We start from the raw sequence: 6,316 nt of genomic DNA, 5'->3' as shown, positions 1-6,316 counted from the left end.
GTGGTTCTCAATGTATGGGTTGTGACTCCTTTGGGGGTCACACATTAGATATTCTGCATGTCAGATATTTACTTTATGATTTCTAACAGCAGCAAAATTACAGTTATGAAGTAGCAATGAAATGATATGAGTGGGGGGTCCCCACAAGATGAGGAACTGTATTAAAGGGTCACAGCATTAGGAAGGTTGAGAACCACTGGTCTAGAGGCTCAAAGGAAGGACAGAAGAACAGGACACCACAAACATTTTCAATGAGAATTATTTGCATTTGAGTCTTTCCTGTTGACAACTTCTAAGTCTTTACAAGCAGAAGTAAGACTGACAGAGTCTGGACAGATGCTAGCTATTCTTATGAAGATGTTAGAGGCCCAGCAGACAATACCCTATTCATGAGGGTGGAGTTGGATGTGTGCACAAAGAATTACTGTATCTTAGTTGCTTTTCTTTTGTTCTGATAAAATACACTGAAAAACTTAAGGGAGTAGGGGTTTAATTTTAGCTTACAGCTCAAGGTACAGTCCACTTCGTTGGGGGAAGTCAATGCAACAGGAACTTAAAGCAGCTGATCCCATTACAACCACAGTCCGGAGAGAACAATGGATGTACACACACTTGTTAGTGCTCAAGTCTTTTCCTCTACTCCTATATAGCCCAGGATCCCCTGCCTAGGGAACAGTGCCACCTACAGTTGATGTGTCTTGCCACCTCAATTAACATAATAAAGATAATCCCTCTTAGATATGCCTAGAGGCCCTTCTTCCAGGCCTTTCTAGACAATGAGGGCTAATTGTCACTCATTGTCCCAGTATCCTTTCCACAAAGGTCATGGAGTTTGCAAGTGAAAGAGGAGAACTACTTGTTTTCATTTATTTAATATGAAGCAAGTAGCATAGACTCCTGGGATACCAGAGGGAAGAAAATGCCCTTGAAGAGCTTATTTCAAGAAGATAAGAAACAAAAGACGCACTGTAGAAACCATACAACATGCTGAAGAGCGATACTGCCTCTACCCTCAGATTGCATGCCCCAGAGCTTCAGTAGCCACATGGGATCCACAACACAATGGCATAGAGCGAATTAAGAGGGTGGAAGTCCAGGAATGTATTTCATATAGCCAGCCAAAAATATCTTCAAGGCAAAAAATAAAAACAAAACAAAACAAAAACCAAGACCAAACCTGTTAGCACTAATCTTACAAATGATATCATTCTGTCTAAGCTCCAGCCCCTGACACTATAAATGGGGCTGTTTGCCCCCTCCTCACTCTCTTGTTCTCTCTTGCTCTTTTACCCTCTTGCTCTTGCCCCTCCCAATTCCCTTCATCCCTCTCTCTCGTGGCTCCTCCTCCTCCTCCTCTTCTTCTTCTTCTCTCTCTCTCTCTCTCCCTCTCTTTGCCTTTCTCTGCCCCTACTACCCTCTTAACTCCCCTCCCCATGCCCTGAATAAACTCTATTCTATACTGTACTTGTTGTGTGGCTGGTCCCTCAGGGGAAGGGACGTGTCAGCACAGGTTCCTTGAGGCATCCCCTTCCCCTACACCTTATCACACCTCCATAGAACATAACCCCCTCTCTTTTTCTTTTTTAAAACACATCAACAAAGATAAACACTGTAAGCGATGAAAAAGAGAGCAAATAGAGCTTTTGAAGAAGTCTAGATGGAAGTTGCATATTTCTCCAAAAGTCTTTCTCTTGAGCCTCTGCAGAGAGCTGATTCCTCAGCAGCACCATAAAAATGAAGCAGCTAATGTCATCCAAGCTACAAGATTAATGGCTCCATTGGGATACACTGATGGTGTGTCAAATTTCCCCAAAAGATCAATAAATTAGACATGTTATCCAACTCTTTAAAAAAAAGTGTTGCTGGCCATGGAAATATTAAAGTGCAGAGCATGATAAGGGACAGTGAGTATGGGAGGAGAGCCACTAGAGAATTTTGAGCTGAGAATACAACAAGGTCCTGCTTTGATTACAAAAAAAGTCCATCCTGGCTGCTAGGTAGTATGGGAAAGGGATAACTTTAGGCAAGGAGACATCCAGGAGAGGGGCACTATTATAGTTTTCCAAGCAAGGGGCAGGGTGCTTGGATCATAGCAACACCAGTGAAATAGTCAACGCCTGGACATTTTCAAAGTAAAGTTCTTAAAGTTTCTTCTTGAATAGGGTGAACTTGAGAAAGTATCAAGTTGTTTCCCTCAGTAACTGAAAGGTAATTATTGCTATTCCATGAGATGGGGAAAGCTGTTGGTGAAGCCAATGTTTCAGGGAGAAGACTTTAAGAAGCTGAGTTTGAGATGGCCAGCACATATACCTGTTGAGTACATGATTAGATTGTAGAACCTAGAAGTTGAAGAGAAATGCATGTGGAGATATAGCTGGGGTGTGGTTATGTATGTAGAATTTGAAGTTGCGTTACAGTGATATTATGGAGAGAGGAAAAGAGAGACAGGACTGAGCCTTGGAACATTCAAGAAAAGAGAAGAAGTGAGCAAAGATTGAGAAGAGAAACAAGAGATATGGGAAAACCAAGACCCAAAATAGGGTCTTGGACAGCAAGTTAGGAACAGGCATATTTACAATAAGCAAATAAGGTTCAGTGAAATGACTTGCCAAGAAAAGGCATTTTTGGTGTAAACTTGATCACCTGATTTCCATCTCTTTTCCCATGATGGAAGGACAGAATTTACTCCACAACATTGTTCTCTGACATCCATGTGTCCTGCATAGTATTTGTGTCTCCCTCTCATAATAAGTAGATAATTAAAAGAAAACAATGTAATTATTTAAATTAAATGATTCATACTTAAAATGGGTATTTTAATCAATAAAAATCAAATTAAAACTATAAGGTTTTTCTGCTTCAATAATTCTATGTTTTAATAATTCCAAGGTGCATAATCTACAAACACAAGGGTATACAATATAATGTAACCTCAAAGGAGAAGATTTGAAAGTATGTAAAATGTAGTACTTCTTAACTTTTAAAATTATGTTTATCAAATGTGTGTGCACATGTGCAAACATGTCACAATGTGCACATGGAAGTCAGAGAACAACTTTTAGTAATTGATTCTTTCCTTCTAACTAAGACTAGCAGAGCGTTCTCACTGGTCTCAATGTAATACTTTCACTTTATAAATGAGCTTTTCAAATCAATTATTTCAAAGATGACTGGTGAAATAGATCATCATTGCTGGAGAAATTAAGTACAAAATAAAATAGGCTTTAAAACTAAATGTTATCATAATTATATGGACAAAGAAATATGTGCAGATCATATTTCTCCAAGCTTTCATTGGCTTATACAAAGAGAGTGCTGGCACATGCTTTTAAACCCAGCATTCAGAGGCAGAGGCAAGCAGATCTCTATGAGTTTAAGGCCAGCCTTATATACATAGTAAGTTCTAGGATAGCTAGGGATACAAAGTAATACCCTGTTTTAAAATATAAAACAAACAAATGAAAGAGGTGGTAGAAAGAGCAGATTTTTGTTACCTTCTTGTGTTGCTCTGGGTTTGAAGGCACAAGGAATTAGGTTATTTTCAGAGTTCCTCTGAGTTTTGGTTTTGTAGATCTTTACTTTCAGTTACTGGTTGAACAGGAGATTCATTCTAATGATATAGTCTAGACTCTTGACCCAGAATTCTGCTTTCTGTCTCTTACTGCCTGCCTACCTTATGTGGCTTAAACTTCTGGTTTTGCTGTCTTCATTTCCACATCTAAACCAGAGATATGATCATGCTAGCTATCTAATGCTGTCAAGGCACCCCTCAGTGCCTTAAAATAGCAAAATTAATGAAGATCCCTTGTCTGTGATCTTCTGTAGCATTAGCTGAGGTGACTGGATGATTGGAGACCTGAAATATCAAAGGCTAACTCATTCATTACTCTGGTGTTTGATACTGGGTGTTAACTAGGGCATCAATAGGGTAAAGTCATGGGCATTTCATGTGGCTTGTGCTTCCTCACAGCACAGTGGCTGTGTTCCCAGGGCAAGAAAGCAAAATCCAGGATCAACTAGGTGTGGTGTTTCTTGACTGTCATCCTAACACTTGGGAAGTTGAGACAAAGATGAGTACCATTGAGTTAGATGCCAATCTGGACTTCATGGTGGATTCAGGCAAAGCTAAAAAGTAGGACTGTATTTCAAAACACTGAGGGGGAGAGAGGGAGGGGGAAAGGAAGGAAGCAACTAGGGATTTCAAAAGACATTCTAGTTCAGCCCATGTAAATTGTGATTGCATTCGTCTGCAATTGGTCCAGGTATAGTATTGGTGCTTTTGTAAGCTCTTCGGGTGATTCTCAGTGACAAATACTAAGAGGTATCACTCTTATAGATATGGTTTTGCAGCTAACTCCCACCATTCCACCACTCAACATCTGTTGGGTTCTAGAGGGTCCAGTCATGTCATGCAAATGTCTGAAAGTCTGCCAAAGAAATGAGATAAGGTAAATGCCCATGCAGTAGAATAGATTCATTTCTTCATGACTCTGGAGCTACCTCTGGCTATGCTAGGTTGACTATAGTTGGGTCCAGACCTAATGGTCTTACGGCATGATGGAAAGGCCAAGTTTCATTCCCAGAATGGGACTCCTAGGTGTCTATTCATTGAGGTGGCAATGAGATCAGTCAGTTGTCACCTGAAGTTCCCCAATCATTCTTGCAAGTCTTCCTCTCCACAGCTGAAAAAGGCATTGTTTTATTATTTTTCTCAGCAGGTAAAAGGAACAGATAAGGTAAAGATGAATTGTAGCCAAAGTTCCCAGGAGACCCCCAAGGAATCAACACCCTGTTACTTTTTAGCCTGACACAAGATGTCATCATAGCTCCTGTGCTTTTAGCAAAAAAAGAGCTACTGAGTCAGTCAGTGGGGAGAGTCTTTGATTTCAAAAGTTCCCTTCGCTCAACTGCCCCCATCCCTAGGAAGAAGAGTAAATGCATTCTAGCCATGAAGTTCATTAAGCTGTAGACCACTCGACCCATTCTAGTGGACGTAGTCATTGTAAATGCTTTTAAAATCCCCACTGCCCCATACCAGCTACGGATAAACATTAGTATCTTTGTGAACATTTCACAGAGAAACTTCTGTGGAGGTGACTGTGAAGCTGACACTTCCATAGAAGAGCTGGAAGACTGAGCATCATCCTTTTTGCTTTGTTTTCATCACTGCTACATTGAAATGATGTTCGGTTGCCATGCTTACTTTGGTCCCAGAGTGGAACTCGGTGTGCATGTTTGCCCAGTGTACCAATACCGGAAATATACAGTGGGAGAAAGAGCAACAGACCATTGAAACATTTTCGGAGGCATTGCCATGGTGAAGAAATCTATGTTTATAGGTTCTCTTTCACACATACGTGTGGTTAGAAGGAAGACTCAGGATGGTGGCTTGGAGGTAGAGAGGGTAGACTCAGTGTATGGATGAGTGAAGGACTTGACTTTGGAAAGGTGCATTCCTGGGAATGTCGAATAAGGCTAAAAGTACCAAGCATCCTTATGCCCCACCCTTTCCTCATACCACCTCTTCAATATCCACATACTGAATATTACCTAAAGGATATCTGTTTATGGAAGTGCCAAATTCTTGCTTGGCTGTAGGTTTTCACACCAAAATATCAATTATCAATTTATTCAGGCTTGTGAAATCACCCAGCGATTCATTTCTTTCTTTCCTCAATTTTTCTATAATTATTATATGCCCGGAGGTGATCTGATTATCCAAACAATATGATTCTAGAGATTTATAGTGAACAGAGATGCGTGTGTGTGTGTGTGTGTGTGTGTGTGTGTGTGTGTGTGTGTGTGTGTTTGTATTAGTGAGGAAGATATTTGTTAAAGTTTGAATGGGAAGTGCCCTTTACAAAGGCTTACTACTCAGTTAGGGGTGCTGTTAGAGAGGATTGGATCATGAGAACTGTAACATCACTAACAGATATATCCTTTGATGAATTCATAGATGAATGAACTACGGAGAGGTGGTACCCGATTGGAAGAAGTAGGTCATTGGGAGCTGGATGTGCTGTTAGGGGGTGACTTCAAAGGGTAAAGCTTACCCTTGAGCCCTTCCTGAGTTCTCTATTTTTGGCCACCAGGGAGTGAGCATCTCTGCTCCACTTCACTTTACTCCACCCTCCCTGTCACGCTGTTTTGCCTCACCAGAAGCCAGCTACACATGAACCAAAACCTCTGAAGCTGGGAGCCAAGATAAACCCTTCCCTCCTTCATGAAGGTATCTTCTCCCGTCACAGCAATGAAACGTGACTTGGGGCTCGATTATCTTCTACTTTCTAGTCAGTGGAGAGTGAGGTGTGGCTGT

The 6,316-nt window shown here is 40.9% G+C and overlaps 1 pseudogene; it reads left to right on the top strand.

The window, feature by feature from the left end:
- The first annotated feature begins 1,062 nt into the window (after positions 1-1,062).
- On the top strand, positions 1,063-5,137 carry LOC116889069 (annotated as a pseudogene).
- The last annotated feature ends 1,179 nt before the right edge of the window (positions 5,138-6,316 follow it).

This window comes from Rattus rattus, chromosome X (assembly GCF_011064425.1).
Source record: "Rattus rattus isolate New Zealand chromosome X, Rrattus_CSIRO_v1, whole genome shotgun sequence".
Classification (NCBI taxonomy): domain Eukaryota; kingdom Metazoa; phylum Chordata; class Mammalia; order Rodentia; family Muridae; genus Rattus; species Rattus rattus.
Note: the sequence above shows the minus strand (reverse complement) of the source record. Positions and strands in the feature narration are given on the sequence as shown.